At 44.7% G+C, this 21,886-nt stretch overlaps 1 protein-coding gene across 3 annotated transcripts in view; it reads left to right on the top strand.

Annotated features, from left to right (window-relative positions):
• Positions 2,169-21,886, top strand: part of SGSM3 (small G protein signaling modulator 3) — a 41,768-nt gene continuing 22,050 nt past the window's right edge. Inside the window, exons 1-2 of one of the 3 annotated variants that reach the window (XM_021092841.1) lie at positions 2,217-2,287; positions 12,132-12,167. The gene's annotated coding sequence lies outside the window, so the exon portion shown is untranslated. Of the gene's footprint in view, positions 2,288-12,131; positions 12,168-21,886 lie in introns of all 3 variants that reach the window. The other 2 variants (XR_002344287.1, XM_013988188.2) reach the window with 2 other exon arrangements.

Raw genomic sequence — 21,886 nt, 5'->3', positions numbered from 1 at the left:
GCCTTTATTTTCTGATGCCTTATTTTGTACTGCAAGTTCTGTTATACTTATGGCAGTATTGGGCCTTCCTCATCTCAAGGGACCAGAAATTGTGGCTAGGTGACATCCCAGCCCAGGCTGGAGTGGAAGGAGGACCTTGATTGGATACTTGAGAGCTACTACAGACCCCCTTGTCCTTAATCTCCGCAGATTTCTTAGAAAGTAACAACTACTATCAAATAGTGTTTTCAAGTGGCCACAAGTGAAATTGGGAGAAAGACAAGCCACAAATGCTTCAGGCAAGTTTCCATTCCAAATGATGTGCGGCTCTAGGGCACTGACAGGCAGGAAAGTGTTATACCTCTGCCATAGATTTAAGCTTAATCAAGTTGTCATGAGAGGAATTCCCTTGGGGTGCAGTGAGTTAAGGATCCGGTCTCCTCATTGTTGTGGCTCCTGTGTCGCAGCTGTGGCATGGGTTCCATCCCTGGCCCAGGAACTTCTGCATGCCACAAGTGTGGCCAAAAAAAATTTTTTTAAGTTATAATTAGGACAGTGGCACTTATGTAAGTATATACTAACTACAGTTGACAATTGAACAACGTGGGGGTTAGGGACACTGATCTGTGTGGCTGAAAATCCATGTATGACTATAGAGTTGACCCTCCCTGTCTACAGTTCTTCAACAATTTATTCTCATTATTTTGACAAGTTTCTCTAAATTTTGTTTTGTATGTTTTTCGTCTTTTTTTTTTTTTTTTTTTTTTCTGCCTGGTGGCATACGGAGTTTCCGGGCCAGGGATCAGATCCAAGCTGCAAGTGTGACTGCACCAGATCCTTTAACCCACTGTACTGGGCTGGAGATGGAACCTATATCTGGCACTACAGAGACACCGCCGATCCCACTGCACCACAGTGGGAACTCCTAAAATTCTAATGATAAAATTCACCCTGTTGGAGTTCCCGTCATGGCTCAGTGGTTAACAAATATGACTAGGAACCATGAGGTTGCAGGTTTGATCCCTGGCCTCGCTCAGTGGGTTAAGGATCCAGCGTTGTGGTGAGCTGTGGTGTAGGTCGCAGATGTGGCTCAGTTCCCGCATTGCTGTGGCTCTGACATAGGCCGTTGGCTACAGCTCTGATTCGACCCCTAGCCTGGGAACCTCCATATGCTGTGGGTGCAGCCCTAGAAAAGACAAAAAAGGAAAAAAAAATCACCCTGCTTTTGCCACAGAGTTATGAATAACATGAAAGTGTTTTGTAAAGTGAGCATAATACAATGAGGTCAAGGTTAAGAATGCCTTGTGTTTTGTAGGCTTTACCTATGGTTCCCATTAATTCACTGCATCATAACCACGTTGGAACACATTAGGAACATGAGCTTAGGTTATAAGCAGCTCCAAAACTAAATGTAGTGTGTCTTTTCAGAGTAGTGTGAAAGTTCTAGAAGAATATTCCGGTAATCCTAGTGTAGTTTTCGGTGATCTTTCAAAACTTTTTAAAACTAGAGCCTGATGTCGACTGGGATCTGAATATAAAATGGTGATGGGTCCCACCACCTTCGCAGGATGTTCATTCTTACTGTAACATTTTCTCACAGCATCTACTTCTCGCAACAAGCCTAAATTCACATTCTCATTTTAAGGGCGAGCTAGATGTTCGCTGGTTTGATTGATTGAATTGCAGGCCTCTGACTACACCCACTCACTGCATTATGCCCGAAGAGTGAATTTCTTCGGTATGACCTCAACCAATTTGTCCTAATTTGTGGCTCCTTCCAAAGCTTGTGAGTTGTCTAAGAGCGGATCAGGCTGGTCTAGGACTAGTTTGTACACCGGTAAAGAAGGCACTTAAATATTTAGCAAATTAATGTCAAGTAAACCCATCCTTCCTGGAGCCCTGCTGTGTCTTTTCCCCACCATGACCACTGGTCCACCCCATATTCCCCAACTCCTCGGGGTGCAGTGCAGACGAGAGGCCAAGTGGGCATCACTCGGCCGAAACTGGGCTTCGAAAGTCGCCTGTTACTCCCTGCCCCTCACTCACTGGTGGACCCGGGCTCAGCTTCGGAAAGAAGCTGGTGTGCTGGGTTCAGAGGCGCGCAAACCCCCGCCGCCTCCGGCCCGCGGACCCGAAAGACCACAGCCCCCGGCATGCCCCGCGGCTGCTCCGCTCCGCCCGGCCCCGCGCGCGTGCGCGATGGGGCCACCGAGCGCTGACAGGGGCGGAGCTGCGAACCCAAGCAGGGTTGGCACCTTCGTGGCGGCGACGCGCGGCGGCGCGGCAGCTGGACATCCCCCGCGGGCAGGTGAGTGCGGAGCGAGAGGTTGGCCGAGACGCGCTGGGTTTGCGGGCCCGGCGCCCACACGTGCCCCTCCGGTGGGGACGCAGCGGGCTGCGGACAGACCGGCTGACCCACGGACTGGCGGACGCCTGACGCGCCGAGGGGCCCGAGGAGCAGGGAGGCACCGCCGCCGGCCGACAGGGCCTTGCTCGTGCTGCGCAGGGGGTGGGGGTCCGGGCCAGCGGCGGCCAGGCGCGGGCTCCCGAGGTCCCCTGTGGGGGACAGGCGGCGGGGCGCAGGCGGCGCTCGGACCCGGTGCCCCCTCATCCCGCTCGGGCGGGGGTGGCCTCCGAGGGCGAGACCCTCAGCTGGCCGGGCGGGAGGTGGGGACCCCCGGCTCCCGAGCATAAGTGTCCCGGGGGCTCGAGCCCCCATATGTCCCGCTCCCGCAGCTGGGAGCAGTTTAGAGACACCGCATCTGAAGCCGGGGACCCTTTTGTTTTGTTTTTTGTTTTTTTAAAGGACATCTGCCTAATACTAACAGCAGCAAAGTCTTCCTCAGGTTTGACTAACTTTACGTTGGAGATTCGGGTCTGGGGTCGAAACACAGGCTCAGCTTCAGGCCAGACTCGGAACACGCTGTAGAACATTGAGGAAATTGAGGCCAGTGTGCTTATGATTGGAATTTTGAACGTTACTCTCATACATAGTTTAATGATCTAAGATGTTTTGCATTTTGAGGCGGGTCGGGGGGAGATGATTTAAAGTTTCTTTTCAGGGATGAGTGGCTGTATCGCATCGAGTTTTCCAGTCTTGGGCTGCATTTTTGATCTGTGGTGGTTGACTGGCTGTTTTGTGTTTGCTTTTTGGTGAGACATTTAGGGGTGTCTAGAATATTCTTTACCTTTCTTTAATTATACTTTCTTGGTAAATTCAAGTTCCTAATGAGACTCTGTTTCACAAAAACTGAGTTTTCAACCTCATGTTTATTTGTAGCTTTTGTGATTGTGATTAGGTTTGTGGATACACATGTATTTCCTTCTAATTTTCCTCATCTCTTTTCCTTATCTTCCAGTTCTCTCTGAACTCTAAACAACAGAGTTATAGCTTGTTTTACATGTTTGTTTCTGTTCTCCATAATTAGTTGGTAATTGATTCTAATAAAAGCTGACATCTTTCCTGTCTTTTGATAATAATCCCAGTTGCCTGTAGCCTTATCATCATTAACTGTTACACTAGCCAGGGTTGAGCCCTCTTCTCTATCCCATTTTAAGGATGGAGGTGTGTGATCTGGGAGAAAGGGCTGGGTGTGAGCTGTTTCTCTTGACCTCATATAGGTAACAGGTGAACACAGCCCATGAGCATTCACTTTAAAAGGCTGGGAACGAAAATTGTTTAAATACTACTCTTGTGAATTTGGCAACTTGTTGGGTTGTCAGAAAAGTTGGTGAGGTAGAGAAGTACCTCACAGAAGTGAACCTAACGTCAGGGGGAAATACTGAGAAAGGAAGTCGGGAATCATCACTTTTATCATACTGCCATCTTCCCCTGCCCGGAGTGGAGGCTGGGAACACCTTGCTGGTCAGAAATTTAAACAGTGTTCTGTGTGTTCGTGTTTTCGATTTCTCTTTCCTGGTTCTCAATGAACGTTTTGGCAGGAGCTCAAACGCTGGCTCATTTGAGGATTTAACATCAGTTTCATCTGCTTATTCTCCAGATTGTCTCTGTTCTTTAGCTAGTGACATCAGTAATTTTCCACAGCAGCCATTCATGAGCTCATGCAGACATTCACAAAGAACGTAGAATAGCACAGAGGGTGGCACACCCAGGAGAAATAAGGATCCTGTTTCTTTGCCATCACATGGTACACGTCGAGTGGTACAGGAAATCTGGACTGAAGCACAGACTGTGTGGGAGGGATTAGAACACCGGAGTCCAGGCTTCCACATACAGGAATAATCACTGGTACCATTTATTGAATGTCTTCTGTCTGCCACGTGCTGTAATCGTCCCATGAGGTGCGGGTGTTGGCATTGTCATTTATACATGTGTAAGTTGAAGTACAGAGGTTAAGTGATTTGTCTACACACACAGTGACTGGGCCAGAATTCAAATTCAGGTCTCTCTGATCCTGACACCCCTGCTCTTTCTACTGCATTTTACTGTCCTACCAACAAATATGTTCAAGTCTTTTCTCATCTTAAAAAAAAGCAAGACTTTCCTGTGACCACATTTCTTCTTCAAACTGTTGTCATTTCCCATCAGTTTCCTTTCTGGAATTACTCTTATAAGCAAACTCTATGCCCTTTTCCTCCTTAGTTCATTGCAGTCTGGCCAACAACCTCAACTCTGTTGAAATTGGGTGCTCTCATGCACTCCTCTTGGCCATTTATTGAATACGTACTGTACGTACCATCTTCTAAACTCACAAAGAGGATGAGGTGTGCTTCTTGCCCTGAGGGAGTTTAGGGACTAATGAGGGAGAACAGTTTTCATACAAGTCAGTATGTGGTAACTCCTCAAGCAGGCTTGCCCTTGTGAGTCAGGGAGGAACACTTCCCTCAGAAAGTGACACAGGACTGCCACCAGAGAGAAACCCTAAATTGTTCCAGACAGAGACGTCAGGACTGTATGCTTCGGAGAAGTTGCATCTGGCCAGTGAGAGATGATGAACCGTTGAAATACACAGTGTAGGCTTTAGAGCTTGATCGACCTGGGGACTGAGCTTTAACGTCTTCATAATACCTACCTACAACATCATCTCCATGAAAGCAGTACCTCCGTACTGTTTTCTTTCTTTTTTTCCCCACACCCAAGGCATATGGAGTTCCCAGGCCAGGGATCAAACCCTCCCCACAACAGTGATCCAAACTTATGCGAAGACAATGCCAAATCCTTAACCCACTGCGCCATAGGGGAACTCTGGACCTGTGTCGTTTTCACCACCTTACCTCTCTCTCCAAGAACAGTGATCACTAGATGTTTGCAGAATGAATACCCCAGAGGCTCTCGCCGTCAGCACGTAGGAGGGCTGGTACTCCCAGCACCACCATATGACTGAAGTAATGAGGCTGACCTTCAGTGTGGTTGATGAACTGATTTTGAAGACGTGGTTGTTGGAATAGTACACTTATAATCACCTCCCCTTTTGAACCTTTACGCTTGTTAATTTACGCTCACAATTCATAAATGAGAGAGACATTCACCTCTTTTCCATAGGCACAGTTAACTATTAACTGTGCTTTCACTTCTAATATTATGCCTCTTTTCTAGCTATAAACATATTTCTCCTTTTTCTAAGTGTTTATGATGTAGGTTTTGTACATATTTCTTTTTCTCAGATAATCATATGAATTGTTTTGGAAGTTAATTTCTTTGGAGTCATTAAATGCATTTTTTATAATGATTTTTATTTTTTCCATTATGGCTGGTTTACAGTGTTCTGTCAATTTTCTGCTGCACAGCAAGGTGACCCAGTCACACATACATGTATACATTCTTTTTTCTCACATTATCATGCTCCATCACAAGTGACCAGACATAGTTCCCAGTGCTATACAGCAGGATCCCATTGCTTATCCATTCCAAAGGCTATAGTTTGCATCTGTTAACCCCAAATTCCCAGTCCCTCCCCCTCTCCCTTGTCAACCACAAGTCTGTTCTCCATGTGCATGATTTTCTTTTCTGTGGAAAGGTTCATTTGTGCCCTATATTAGATTCCAGATGTAAGTAATATCATATGGTATTTGGCTTTCTCTTTCTGACTTACATCACTTAGTATGAGAGTCTCTAGTTCCACACATGTTGCTGCAAATGGCATTATTTTGTTCTTTTTTATGGCTGAATAGTATTCCATTGTGTATATAGACCACATCTTCCTAATCCAATCGTCTGTCGATGGACATTTGGGTTGTTTCCAGGTCTTGGCTATTGTGAATAGTGCTGCGGTGAACATGCGGGTGCATGTGTCTTTTTCAAGGAAAGTTTTGTCCGGGTATATGCCCAAGAGTGGGATTGCTGGGTCATATGGTAGTTCTATGTATAGTTTTCCAAGGTACCTCCGTACTGTTTTCCATAGTGGTTGTACCAATTTACATTCCCATCAACAGTGTATGGGGTTCCCTTTTCTCCACACCCTCTCCAGCATTTGTTATTTGTGGACTTATTAATGATGGCCATTCTGACTGGTGTGAGGTGGTACCTCATAGTAGTTTTGATTTGCATTTCTCTGATAATCAGAGCATTTTTTCATGTGCTTTTGGCCATCTGTATATCATCTTTGGAGAAATGTCTATTCAGGTCTTTTGCCTATTTTTCATTTGGGTTGTTGGCTTTTTTGCTGTTGAGTTGTATAAGTTGTTTGTATATTTTAGAGATGAAGCCCTTGTCAGTTGCATCATTTAAAACTATTTTATCCCATTCTGTAAGTTGTTTTTTTGTTTTTTTTTAAGTATCATAAAACACATTTATTGGAAAGAGTAATGTTAGAAATGAGGTTGAAAGCACCAGTCCAGTTATCAGAAGGCTTATTCTTGGGAAGTGCCGGATTTCCAATTAGGGCTAAGAGAAAATATATTTTTTTTTCTTAACGAAATGATACAACTATTGCTGGCCTTCAGAATTAGCCTTTCAGCTAACATTCTAAAGACATGACACAAGGAGTTCCTATTGTGGCTTAGCGGGTTAAGGGCCCTTGAGGATGCAGGTTTGATCCCTGGCCTCACTCAGTAGGTTAAGGATCTGGCTTTGCCACAGCTGTGGTGTAGGTCACAGATGTGGCTTGGATCCGGTGTTGCCTTTGCCACGGCTGTGGCACAGACCCCAGCTGCTGCTGGGATTCAGTCCCTGACCTGGGAACTTCCAAATGCCACAGGGAGGCTGTAAAAGGGAAAAAAAAAAAAAAAAAGACATGAAACAGCAGATCATTTCCCTCTTCTTGTGTTTGAGTTTCATTTGTAAATATCCTTAATTTGTGTGACTTGAGGTTATAGGGTTAAAGTCCAAATGCCACTTTTTTTTTTTTTTTTTTTTTTTTTTTAACTTTTAAAGTCAGTAGATGTGGTTCCCGTAATGGCTCAGTGGTTAATGAATCCAGCTAGGATTCATGAGGATGCAGGTTCGATCCCTGGCCTCACTCAGTGGATTAAGGATCTGGTGTTGCCATGAGCAGTGATGTACATCGCAGACTCTGCCCTGATCCCTCGTTGCTGTGGCTGTAGCGTAGGCCAGTAGCTACAGCTCTGAATCGACCCCTAGCCTGGGAACCTCCATATGCTGCTAGTGCGGCTGTAAAAAGACCAAAAATAAGTAAATAAAATAAAGTCAGTAGAGTATAGTAATTAGCACTTACAATAAGCTTCTGGCTCTACCACTTTAAACTTCAAAAACTTAACACAGAGTTCCCATGTGGCTCAGTGGGTTAAGGACCTGGCGCTGTCACTGCTGCAGCTTGGGTTACTGCTGTGGTGCAGGTTCAGATCCCTGGATCAGGAATTTCCGCATGCCATGGATGGGGGGGGAACAACCCTAACTCAAGTGATAGAACTTCCCAATGCCTCATTTTGCTCATCTGTAAAATTGGGGTAATTACTACTACTGTCATCACTCAATAATAGCTAGTATTTATTGGGCATTTACTGTAGACTTGGCACAGTTCTAAGAATTTTACTCATATTAACTCAGTTTTCCAACTACCCTGTATGTTAGTACTACACCCACTTAAGGTGAGGAAACAGTTGCAGGAAAGTTAACTTGCTCAGGGTCACATACATTAATGGTGGAATCAGGGTTTGAACCTAGGTAGTCAGACTTTAGAGTTTGTGTTCATAACCTCCTACTTCATGGGTTATTTTGAAGATTAAATAATCTATGTGAACTGTCCGTGACAGGCAGACAGTAAGTGCTGGCACTGCAGTTAGTGTTACACTTTTAAAGCAGTTCACGTACACGTTTCCTATTTAGTTGAGATGTTGTGACACTCTTTGTCTTACGGAGAGACAGTGAGGCCCAAGTTTGGTCGCTTGCCTAAGGCCATACAGCAAGCTCGGAGGCATACCTGGCTTTGCTCCTCTTCCACACCTGGGTTCTTAGGTTGAACCGGAGGCATCACATTTTCAGAGATGAGTGGACGTGTGCTGTTTTGGCCTGGTCCGCGGCATCCATCCAATCCAGATTTTTCTGGAAATAGCAGCTTTTTGTTGCTGAGGTAACAGTGTGTCCCTGACGGAGTAGACGATTAGACATGACCCAGGTTAGGCCAGTCAGTGTTGGGCAGACAGGTGTGTCCTGCCTTTCTCTTTGCCTCTCCTTAGCCTGTCCTCTCTCCTGCCTTCATTTTGAGTCTTAGATTAAATGACACAGTGACAAACAGTCACAGCTCCTGCATCACATCCATGGGTTTATTCCCAATATGTAGACACTGGAGCTGCTGTGCCATTTGTTCTCAAAGACCTGATTCTTTAGCTTTTCCTCAGTTCTGTACCCTACCTCACATCCTGCCAGTACCTTCCTATATTTCATAATTTAAGTTACACAGAATCAGTTTTTGTGGCTCGCAGCTGAGGTTCTTTAACTTAACTACTGCATGGCATGGGGCCATGTCGCTTAGAAAAGAGTTAAAGTTAACTGAAGAGAAGAGAAATCTCAGAGAAGACCCAAAGATTATCTTCACACATCTGAAGCATTTAGTGTACAGAGTGTTCCTAGAAAGAGTAAAGAGTAGGCATTACTTGCAAACAGATTTCTGCCCAAGTTAAAGCCTTAGGCAGGGCTGTCCAAGGATGGCCAGGCTGTCTTGGTACATGGAGGTGGGTGTGGGCACGGAAATTGTTCAAGGCAAGTGGCCGGCCACCTGAGGGTTTAACTGAAGGGTTTAAAAATCTAATGGGTAGTTTCCTCATGACCTGTAAAGTTTGCCTCAATTCTGAAATAATGATTCTCTGATTGAAATCTAAGTCTCCAGACTCTGAGACCTAGAGATTGTTCTAGAACATCTTTCCCTACTTTGCCAGCCTAGTTTCCTATTGTCTCCACCCCATACCTCTGCTTCACCCAGCCCCTTACCACTTCTTCTTTTTAGTTTATTTTTTGATTAAAACATGGTTGATTTACAATGTGCAGATTTCTGCTGTGCAGCAAAGTGACTCAGTCGTAATCTATATCCATTCTTTTTTTAATGTATTATTTTCCATCTTAGTCTATCCCAGGATACTGGATTTAGTTCCCTGTGCTATACTTAACCTTCTCTCATCACCTTTATCATTGAGCCTTCCCTGAACACCTGATTTAGAATAGCAGCTTCCTGAAACTGCTTAGCGCTTTTCCTGATCCATTTTACTCTATGGTACTGCTCATCACCTGCAAACAATATGGTTTCTTATTTATTTTGGACAATTTAAAATATTTATTTAGATCTAGCACTGATTTTTTTATGAAAGTATAGTTGATTCCCAATGTTCTTATTTTTAATGTTTTACTTATTATTTACTTATTATTATTATATACATTTTTATTTTGCTTTTTAGGGCTGCACTTGCAGCATGTAGAAATTCCCAGGTTAGGGGTTGAATCAGAGTTGCAGCTGCTAGCCTACATCACAGCGACAGCAACATGGAATCTGAGTGGAGTCTGCTACCTGTACCACAGCTCACCACAATACTGGATCCTTAACCCACTGAGTGAGGCCAGGGATCAAACCCGAGTCCTCATGGATCTAGTCAGGTTCATTACTGCTGAGCCACAACTGGGACTCCCTATTTATTTTTTTAATCACTTTTCCCCCCTCTGGAATGCCAGATCCTGAAACAAAAGAATTTTTCTCTGTTCTGATCATTGTTTTATCCCCATCACTTAGAGCAGTGCTTGGCACATAGAAGGCATTCAGTAAACATATATTGAATGAACGAATATTTCCTCAACGTGAAACATAAGTGTTGAGAGAAAGGACTGGGGAAGTTTCACAGAGTGTCGTTTAAGCTGAGCAGTGTAAGACAGCTAGAATCTGGACATTCAGAAATGTGAGGTGGCCTTCTAAGCAAAGGGAGCAATGTGGATACAAATACAGAAGCCTGTTGAGGCAGTAGTGAGGGTACACGAAGGAAAAATAAGAGCTGACTCAACAGGTAGGTGGGGGACCATTGAAGAAGATTAGGAGAGAACCAGGTAATCAGAGCTGTGCTTTCAGGGCATACTAATCCAGGGCTTGTTTAACAGGATGGAAGGATAGAGAGTCTTGAGGTACAGAAACCTGTTAGGGGGTTTTTACAGTGGCCAGAAAAGTGGCAGGGTCTGGATTAAAGCAGTGGAAAGAGACATGCTTAGAAATATTTTAGAGGTAAAATCAGTAGACTTTGCAGCTGATTCAGAGTGAGAATAGGAGAAAAGTAGGAGCCAGAAGTTACCCTAAAGCTTAGAATCTGAGTGTCCTGAAGAAGAAATAGGAAAAAATCAGAAGCATCATCTGGGATGGAATAAAAATAGATTTGTTTGAGAAATGCAGATTTTGATGTGTTATTGGATAAGTCAGCTGAAGCCATCCAACAACAGGAAGTTGGAAATATCAGGATTGTGTTCACGACTGCAGATAGATTGATGGCTTATCAGTACAGCAGTGATAGCTACATCCGCATTAGGAACATTAGGAACAGGAGCGGATTCCCCAGTAGAAATCCATTAGGATGGATTGCCAAAGAGAAGACTGACTTATGGGGTGTTTTGGGGGGTGTCTGGAGGAAGAGTCTGCAAAGAAGCAGGTAAGTCGAGAAGAAAAACCCATGTGGTCAGTGCCCTCTGAGTCGTAGGAGAATAGCTTCAAGGAACCCAGGTAAGTCAGCGGAGTCAAAAGCTGCAGGGAGTTTAAGGAAATGAGGCCAAGGGAAAAGGGCTGCTTATGGTGACAAGGAAACCTACTGGAAACCTTAGAGCAGGTGGTGCGAGGAGAGGCTTAAAAAGTGAATTGATTGGTGAGGCCTGGGAGCAGGTTCCACGCTCCCTTTGAAAATCATGGTGGTGAGGCAGGGAAAAAGAGAAGTAGCAGGCTTGAATGGGTCCAGGGAGGGTTGCTTTGTTGGGGTTTTACTTAGGGATACAGGGCATCTGAGTGCTGCATGCACTGGACATGCAGCCAGAGGAGAGGAAGAGACTGAATGAAGATGCTGTCCAGGAAGTGGACTGAAAGGTTTTTATGGGTGGAGGAGTTAACTGGAAAGGGAGGGAGGTTACTTCTTTGCCTGAGAGGGCGGCCGGGAAGAGAAGACGGTGAAAAGGCTGAGCAGTGTTGACGTGGAGGAGGAGGAAGTTGAGGAAGCTTAAGCCCAGTGACCACAACTTTGTTGAGGCTGGAAAGCGGGTTATCAGCTCGGAATGAGTGGCAGTAGGGAGCAGTTGTGGCTCTGAAGAAACGGGAAAGGCTTGAAAGCACTGTAGGAAACGTCCGTCAGGCCAGTTAGGAATGCAAGTTGCTGAGCAGTAGTGAAGATAAATAGCCCGTGTGGCTTGTTTCCTGACCTTGTCAGGGAGCATGGGCAGAGCGCGAGGAGGGCTTGTGTGGAGCTAGTCAGGGCAAGTTTCAGAAGGATCATGCCATTCCTGCAGTGTAGGAATTTAATGTATGGATCTGACTGTTTAAGTGTGAGATAGAAGGAGCCACCTGGAAGTTCCCGCTGTGGTACATTGAGTTAAGGATCAGTGTTGTCTCTGTGGCAGCACGGGTTTGATCCCCAGCCTGGCTCAGCAAGTTAAGGATCCACTGTTGCCACAGCTGTGTGTAGGTTGTGGCTGTGGCTCGAATTCAGTCCCTGGCCTGGAAACTTCCATATGCTGCAAGTACAGCCAAAAATAAAGAAGAGCTAACAAATATTTTTTATTGCAGATTATTCAGTGCAAGGCAGGCCCATCAAAGGAAAAGGTATGCTCTGATCTGCATGAACCTTAGGGTTTGCAACAGCAGCAGGACAACCTCCTGTGACGTCTCTCCTGGAATTTCTCATGATAATGATGCTGGTCTGAGTGTAATCCCATGTTGTTCCCAAGTTTTTGTTTCAGTTTGGGGTTGGAAAAGGGGAAATAAGGAGACTTAGTTTCTGGTCTGGCTGTGTTACCTAGTCTCTGTGTGGCTTTAAGTCAGTCTTTAACCTCTTTGGCCTCGGTTTCTTTCTTTTGAAAAAAGTGAGAGGGAGATGAACTCAAAGGATCCTTCTAGTGCTGTCATTTGTGACTGTTCTAGTGCCTTTGCCCTGCACCCCGTACTGAGGAAGCCAGTGGTCTCTACATGTAGGCACAGGTCTGCTAGAGAAATTCGTCTGCTCTTGTAGTATGGGGATTCTCTCTTAGTTTATATTTAATTTGGAATTTTCACAAAAATGTATGTTTCTTAATACAGTTGCTGTGTCATGTTTTAACCCTGCCTGGTTCCCTCTGGGCTCCATACCCCGAGTCAAAGTACATTGCTCTTAAACGTGTTCAGGTGGCTTCATGGTCCTTCCTGAAAACTATGTTGCAGATTGACAGCTGAGTTGTACTGGTCATTGTGATAGAGAGGTACCACTTAGGAGTCACTTCTGACTCCCTGACTATTTAATGTGGGTAAGATGCTTAACCTCTCTGAACCCTGGTTTTCTCAAATGTAAAGTGGGCAGTGCTTATCAAGTGTGGTAAGTGCTCAGTTAAATGTTATTTTTCCCTCTTTCACTGTATCTCCCTTCTGATACCTCCATCAGTGCCACAAAGTAAATAGGATTGGATTACCATACTTTAAAGTTATTAGGGGAGTTCCCATTGTGGCTCAGCAGGTTAAGGACCTGACGTTGTCTCTGTGAGGATGCGGGTTCAGTCCTTGGCCTCAATCAGTGGGTTAAGGATCCACAGATGCGGCTCAGATCCAGTGTTGCTGTGGCTGTGTTGTAGGCCTCAGCTGCAGCTCTCTTTTGACCCCTGCCTAGCCTGGGAACTTCCATATGCTGCAGGTGCGGCTGTAAAAAAAAAAAAAAAAAAGAAGCTATTAGGAAAATCCCCGGTAATTATATAGATGGTATGGCCAAATAAGTGACTTAAAGGTAGTTTTCTGACCTCTATGGTTTAATTACATGGTGAGTGGGGACTTTGTTAACTCTATTTATGATCTGTTCCTTTTTTTCACTTTTTTAAATGGCTGCTCCTGTGGCATATGGAAATTCCCAGACCAGGGGTTGAATTGGAGCTGCAGCTGCAGCCTGAGCCACAGCCATGGCAACACAGGATCAGAGCCACATCTGCGAACTACGCCGAAGCTTGTGGCAATGCCGAAACCTTAACCCACTGAGTGAGGCCGGGAATCAATCTCACATCTTCATGATGACTAGGTAGCGTCCTTAACCCGCTGAGCAGCAATGAGAACTCCTGATTCCCTGTAAATGCCCTAAGTGCCTATTTTAATTTAAAACTTGATAAAATTTTCAGTGCCCTTTTTTTGCAGGTCAGCCCTCAGGGGGCTTTATTGTTCTAATAAACTCTTGACTGCATTTTTCTCAGAGCTACCTGAATGTTAAGTTGAGGTTAGCTATCCATTATTTGTTTCATTTTTACTTCTTTTACTATTTTATTTGGGGATTGTTTCCAGTGCTAGTGGTGGGAATGACAGATGGTCCATGCGGTACCTTGTTTCTGCTTTCCTTATCACAGTCCACGTACTTCCAGGCTGTAAATCTTGGGGGAATGATCATGGGAGGGACTCAAGGAAGTGACCAGATTACCTGGCATGATTATTTTACCGGAAGACCTGGAGTGGATGGATGTGGTTCAGGGTCTCCAGTTAAAGGGGAGTTCATTTAACTGGTGCTGCTGTGCAGGAAAGGGAGAGCCAGAGCTGGACTGCTGGAATTCTGGGCGAGGTTCCTGAGGTTCCAGCCCGTGCTCTACCTTGCACTGTCACACCTAAAGCTTGCCTAAAGAAATACTATCTCTGGTCACAAAGAAAATATTGACTCAGGGAAGGGAGGGCAGCCCCAGCTGTAAGCCTGTAGGAGCAGGAGTGGAGGGAGTGGAGTGCAAAATGGAGTTGATTCCTGGGGTCGTTTTGCTCTTTTGCTGATGGCCAGTCCTGGGAGAGGCAGTTGAGAAACTTGGGAGTCTGTGGAACTAGGGAGATAGAGGATAAAGTGAATAATAAACATGTTTTCAACACGAATGACTGGGGTGACTGGAGCAGGGAGCCCGTTCTAGAAGATAGTGCCACTAGCTTCCATAATGTTTGGTGGGGCTCAGGTTTTGAGACTCTTTACATACTGTGGAAATTGCTTCATTTGGCAGCATGCTCTGAGGGCAAGCAGTGGGTTCCAGGGTCTGAAAGAAGGGTGCTGTGGCTGGAGCTTTGGGCAGGCCGAGGGCTGGGAGAGGAGGCTCGAGTGGTCAGCAAAGACTACTAGGTCCTGTGGACTTATAAGCCGAGTTAACAGATCTGGGCTGGGGGAGAAAATTGTTGTAAAAAGGGGAAAGAAATAATCAGTTGCTATTTTTTTTTTCATGTTTAGCTCTGTTTGTTTGAATAGGTAATAAAATAGTTAAAAATTCAAAAGTTTACTAAGTTTAAAAATTTGCCACCCAGTTCCTCTCACATACAGCTTTGTAAATTTTATGTGAAAATTTCCTCCCTTTTTTTTGCACAAGAAATTCCATTCTTACTAATTTGCTGCCTGATCTTTTTCACTTAGCAATATATCCTGGAATCATTCTCTATCAATACGTAAATAGCCAATCTATTCTCTTTCACAGCTGCACATTATTTCATTATATAGATATAAATAATTTACTCAGCCAGTCCCCTGCTGATGGATATTTAGGTTTTCTAATATTTTACCATCTAATATTTTTCTATCACTAACAATGCTATAGGGAGTTACCTTGTATGAGTCATTTTTCTCCAGTGTAGGTTGAATTTCCAGAAGTGAGAATTGCTGGACTAAAGGGCCTCTAAAGTTTTTAATACAGCTTTGTATATTGGAGTTCCTGGCATTTAGAAGGCCTGCAGTGAATGGTGGCTGTTGTTAAGATAAATATGTTACAGATAGGTTATATGATAGGTTATAGACAGACAAATAGGGGCACCTGACACAAGCCAGAGGTGAGGAGGTGTGTCAGGAGGAGGAAATGCCTGAGTAGAGCCTTGAAGAATGAAAAGTCAAGTCAAGTGGAGAGCATTTCAAGAAGCAGGAGCAGGAGGGGCCAAGCACAGGAACTGAAGAAGGAGCTTGTTGTATGTGGGGAATCTTCCAGGAGATTCATCAAACAGTCAACACCTGCCACAGGTCAGTCACTGGTGTAGGTACTGGATATGGGGAGATACATACACCCATAGGTTACAGCACACCTGTAGTATGAAACAAGAAACTGTAGAAGCATGTACACGGATTAATTCTGTCCAGGAAGGAAGGAAGGGGGAATGAAAGTTGGAAGGGAAGGCGTCAGAGGAGGTCACATCTGAGCGAAAATGCGCAAGGGGGACTTCAGATCAGAGCAGCAGTTCTTTCTTTCTTTTTTTTTTTTTTCTTTTTAGGGCCGAACCTGTGGCATATGAAAGTCCCCAGGTTCAGGATCAAATTGGACCTGCAGCTGCCAGCCACAGCCACGAAGGACCCAAGCTGAGTCTGCAGCCTACACCACAGCTCATGGCAATGCCACATCCTTAGCCTGCTGAACGAGGCCAGGGATTGAACCTGCATCCTCCTGGATGCTAGTTGGTGTTGTAACCCACTGAGCCACAATGGGAACTCCAGATCAGCAGTTCTTAAAGTGTGTTCCCTGGACCAGCAGCATCACTATCACCTGGCAGTTTATGTATAAGAGAGATACATTCTCAAGCCCTGCTCGGATCTGCAGAGACAAATTCAGGGCATGGGCCTCAGCTGCCTGGAATTTAAGGACACCCCCCCCCCCGGTGATTTCGATACACTCTGCAATTTGAGAACCACTGCTAGAGATCATTTAAGAGAGAGGGAGGGCGTTCCCGTTGTGGCTTAGCAGTCACAAACCCGACTAGGATCCATGAAGATGGGGGTTCCATCCCTGGCCTCGCTCAGGGGGTTAAGGATCCAATGTTGCCATGAGCTGCAGTGTAGGTTACAGACACGGCTTGGATCCTGTATTGCTGTGGCATAGGCCAGCAGCTATAGCTCTGATTGGACCCCTAGCCTGGGAGCTTCCATATGCTGTGGGTGTGGCCCTAAAAAAGCAAAAAAAAAAAAGAGGGAACAACTTTGTAAAATCAGGGAACTAAATTCCATGGTATTGCTGAAGTGAAGCTTGTATTTTAAAAAAGTAGTTATGGAGTTCCTGTCATGGCTAGGAACCACAAGGTTGCGGGTTCGATCCCTGGCCTCACTCAGTGGGTCAAGGATCTGGCGTTGTGTCGAGCTGTGGTGTAGGTCGCAGTTGGGGCTCAGATCCCGAGTTGCTGTGGCTCTGGCATAGGCTGGCAGCTATAGCTCCAACTGGACCCCTAGCCTGGGAACCTCCATATACCTCGAGTGCAGCCCTAGTTAAAGACAAAAAATAAAAAATAGTTATTTTATATGCATAAATAAGGAAATAAGCTAATAAAACTTGCATTACATAATCAGTCTAAATCGCTTATCTTGAAATTTCAATAAAATGGACATAAGTCACATATCCCATATTATGTGAGAAGGTCAACACCCTCCCCTAGATTTTTCTTTTTTTTTAATTTAAAAAATTTTTTTATTTCCCCAGTACAATTTTTTTCCTACTGTACAGCATGGTGACCCAGTTAAACATACATGTATAGATTCTTTTTTCTCATATTATCATGCTCCATCATAAGTGACTAGACATAGTTTCCCAGTGCTACACAGCAGATTTTTCAACTTTAACTCCTTTAATCCTCATAATAACCCATAAAGTAGGAATTATCTCTTCTTTCCTACCTGTCTTTGATTTTTTTCCCTCAAACCACACTCAAGGCTCTTATGAGTATAGCAGGTTTTCCTGAAGGTATGGATGCCAAAGGCATTTTACTTGGCAACAACATAGTAACTTAAATTGTTTTTTTTGTTGTTGTTATTACTAATTAAAAAAAATTTTTTTTGGTTGTGCCCACAGCATGCGGAAATTCCAGGATCAGGGATTGAACCTGTGCCACAGCAGTGACAATACTGGCTCCTTAACTCACTACACCACCAGGGAACTCCTAAATTGGGTTGTTTTTTTTTTTTTTTGGTCTGTTTTGGGCCATGCCCTCAGCATATGGAAGTTCCCAGGCTAGGGGTGGAATTAGAGCTGTAGCCACCAGCCCATGCCAAAGCCACAGCAACGCCAGATCCGAGCCGCATCTGCCACCTACACAATCCCAACCCACTGAGCAAGGCCAGGGATCAAACCTGCATCCTTATGTTTATTAGATTGGTTTCCGCTGAGCCACAGTGGGAACTCTTGTCTTTTTTTTTTTTTTTTTTTTTTTTTTTGTCTTTTTGCCATTTCTAGGGCTGCTCCTGAGGCATATGGAGGTTCCCAGGCTAGGGGTCTAATTGGAGCTGTAGCCGCTGGCCTAGGCCAGAGCCACAGCAATGCCGGATCCGAGCCTCACCTGCGACCTACACCACAGCTCACCACAATGCTGGATCCTTAACCCACTGAGCAAGGCCAGGGATCCAACCCGCAACCTCATGGTTCCTAGTCGGATTTGTTAAGCACTGAGCCATGATGGGAACTCCTTGTCCTTTTTTTTTTTTAATGGCCGCCTATGGAAGTTCCTGCACCAGCGAATGAATCTGAGCTGCAGCTGCAGCAACGCCGGATCCTTTAACCCACTGCACTGTGTTGGGGATCGAACCTATACCCCTGCGCCACTGTGGGAACTCCTAGATTGTACTTTTCCTAAGGGGCATTCGGCCCACCCCCAAGGCCTCCCCACTCCCAGACACAGCGTATTGCTGTCTCATGAGTCACTCTGTTCTGAAGGATGCAGCTCGTCACCTAGCTTTGGACGCCACCTCCCTCCCCTCTGTAGTCCATGTCACCCGTATCTTCCTCCAGATTTCCATTAATTTTCTTTGCTAGACAATTGACATGTCTCTCTTTTTTCTAATCTGTGGCTTCAAGGTTTGCCTTCCACCTTTAAGGAGCTTATCAGAATATTTTCCTAAACATAGATAAACCACCTCCCCTCTGGAAAGCATTCTAGAGCCAACTATTAAAATAGTAATTTTCCACTGTGCTATAATTATAAAATTTTAGGTTCACTTTAGGGGTTTTAGGTTAATTACCATGCTTCAAGTGGCATCCCATTAAACTCTAATATCAATAACTTGTTATTAATCTATTCTTATATTAATATATTTCTATTTACAAAGCTGCCACTATGAAAAGTCAGATTTTTAAACTCCAAATCCTCTTCCTAGCAAGACAGATGTGTTAATAACTTCATGTAAAAAATCTTCAAAAGGCAAGTTCCTCACCACACAGTTTTTATTGCAAAAATTGCTGTAGGTGCTTTAATGTTGACCACATTAGTAAATTATAGAACATATGGTTATAAAGGTTGCATAATTACTGCTAATAGTCTTCAGTAGAGAGAAAATATTTTAAATTCCAAAATATAAGAACTGTGGACGTACATATAGAAAAGCCAAAAGAGAGCATAGGAAAGAAGAAAATGTGATTTATTGGGGTGGCAAACTTGTGACAGAATTTTTAGAAATTTTGATTTCCGTTAATGTTGTTGTGTTAGTGTAATTACAAAACTCAGGTGTTCCTGCTGTGGTGCAGTGGGTTAATGATCCAGCTTGTCTCTGGTGGTGCCAGTTCGATCCCCAGCCCAGCTCAGTGAGTTAAGGATCTGGCATTGCTGCAGCTGTGGTGTAGGTCACAGCTGTGGCTTGTATTCAGTCCCTGGCCGGGGAACTTCTGTATGCCATAGGTACAGCCAGAAGAAAGAAAAAAAAAAACAAAACAACTCAGGAGGGGTTCCTGCCGTGGTGCAGTGGGATTGGCAGCATCTCTCGATCACTGGCCCAGCACAGTGGGTTAAACATCCAGTATTGCCACACCTGCAGTGTAGGCTGCAGCTGTGACTCGGATCTGATCTCTGGCCCAGGAACTCCATATGCCGTAGGGAGGCCAAAAAAAACAAAAATAAGGAGTCCTGGACTTCCAATTCCTGTCATAAACCCCGTGACTGTGTTTATGCCGCAGAGATTTTTTTCTGTCCTGTAGCTCACCATTTGTCCTGCTACCACTTAAGTCTGTCGTTTGTGTTCTCAGTAGAAAAGAACGGTCCTGTGCAAAGTGCCCAGGAGTGCTGGGAAGAAGCCCTCCTGAGCCTCGGGCCCTGACAGCCTGTGTCCTACCTGACCCAGTTTGGGTGTGACTGGGGACCAAGTAAGGCATTTCTGTAAAAGGAAATTTGGAGATAGCATTCGCGCCCCTCCCCCCCAAGCCTGTCTTGCAAATTGATGTACTTTTCTGGTGTCCTGATTTGTAAACATCTCTCTTTTTTTTTTCCTTTAAATGTTTTTTCGTGGCTTTTGCTTTGAGGAAATGTAGTAGAAAGCAACTGCAGCCTCCTGTGAAGTCAGACACCTGGGGATTTTGTTTAGCTTTAAAAAAAACAAAACACCAAAAAAAAAAAATTTGTCCTGGAAACGTGGTTTCAAAATGTCAGTTCTCTTTCTAGTGATTACTTAGACTATTAGGGGGAATCTTGTTATAGTGACTTGAAAAATGACAGACTACCTTTTAGCAGCTTAGGGAGTTCCTGACTTTACAATTGCTAAGATGTCAGATTCATGCTGAGCAGTGTTAGTAAAGTGTTAGTTATAAATGAGAGAGAAAAGATCCTTTCACAGTTATGGATAAGCCATCTCTAATAGTTTACACCTATTTTTTCACTTTTGCTTTCTTTGATTTTGTACAAACAGTAAATCCTGGTGTAGATGGATATTTGAGGTGGTAAGAAGTGGCTCTGTGAGAGGAAGAGGAGGGCGAGGTACAGAAAAGCTGCGTAGCTGCTGCAAGTTCAGGCTTCTTTGCGGACCTCAGACAACTCAAGACACGTTCTTTTTTTTTTCCTTTGTTCTTTTTAGGGTCTTACCTACGGCATATAGAAGCTCCCAGGGTAGGGGTTGAATCAGAGCTGCACCTGAGGCCTAGGCCATAGTCACAGCAATGACAGATCTGACCTAGGCCACTGCTTTCGACAACCCCAGATCCTTACCCAATGAGCGAGACCAGGGATCAAACCTGCATCCTCATGGGTACTTACCAGGTTCTTAACTCTCTGAGCCACAACGGGAACTCTTGAAGACATTTTTTTATTCCTCAGTGTTCTGCACTTAAACTGTAATTTTAAAAATTGAGATATAATTCATGTACCATAAAAGTCACCCTTTTAAAGTATACAATTCAGAAGTTTCAGTATATTCTATTGTGCAACCATCACCACTGTCTAATTCCAGAAGATTTTCATCACCCCTAAAAGAAACCCCAAACCCACTAGTAGTAATTCTCTTTTTTCCCCTCTCCTTTCAGCCCCTGGCGACCACTAATCTGCTTTCTGTCTCTGTGAATTTGCCTATTCTGAGTATTTGTTTTTTGGCCGCACCTGAAGCATATGGAAGTTTCCAGGCCAGGGATCAAACCCATGCCACAACAGTGACATGGGACCCCTGGCCTGGAAACTTCCACATGCCGTGAACATGGCCAAAAAATAATAATAAAATAAAATCCAGGAGTTCCTGTCGTGGCGCAGTGGTTAACGAATCCGACTAGGAACCATGAGGTTGCGGGTTCGGTCCCTGCCCTTGCTCAGTGGGTTAACGATCCGGCGTTGCCGTGAGCTGTGGTGTAGGTTGCAGACGAGGCTCGGATCCCGAGTTGCTGTGGCTCTGGCGGAGGCCGGCGGCTACAGCTCTGATTCGACCCCTAGTCTGGGAATCTCCATATGCCGCGGGAGTGGCCCTAGAAATGGCAAAAAGACAAAATAAATAAATAAATAAATAAATAAAATAAAATAAAATAAAATCCAGAGGCTTTGCTATGGGTAGAAGGCCCTGCATAATCCAGTTTCTCCTGCCTCTCCGTGATGTCTGTTACTTTCCCCTCATTGCTATATCTCAGAGACATTTTCTTTATCCTCCAGTATAATAAATCTTTTGTTCTTTTTTTTAAATTTTTTTATTTTTTTAGGTTTTTTTTTTTGGTATTTCTTGGGCCGCTCCCATGGCATATGGAGGTTCCCAGGCTAGGGGTCCAATTGGAGCTGTAGCCGCCGGCCTACGCCAGAGCCACAGCAACTCAAGATCTGAGCCTCGTCTGCAACCTACACCACAGCTCACGGCAACGCCGGATCGTTAACCCACTGAGCAAGGGCAGGGACCGAACCCGCAACCTCATGGTTCCTAGTCGGATTCTATCCACTGCGCCACGACGGGAACTCCCAGTCTTTTGTTCTTTAAGGCCCTTGCATGAGCCATTTCCTTGAGGTTTTTTTTTTTTTTTTTTAATTTTTATTTTTATACCTGCACCTGCAGCATATGGAAGTTCCCAGGCCAGGGGTAGAATTGGGGCTGCAAGCCTATGCCACAGGAACAGTGGATCCGTGCCACATCTGCAGCCTACACCACAGCCTGTGGCAACCTG

The sequence above is a fragment of the Sus scrofa genome, chromosome 5 (genome assembly GCF_000003025.6).
Source record: "Sus scrofa isolate TJ Tabasco breed Duroc chromosome 5, Sscrofa11.1, whole genome shotgun sequence".
NCBI lineage: Eukaryota > Metazoa > Chordata > Mammalia > Artiodactyla > Suidae > Sus > Sus scrofa.
The sequence above is the reverse complement of the archived record's forward strand: the minus strand, read 5'-3'. Positions and strand labels throughout refer to the sequence as shown.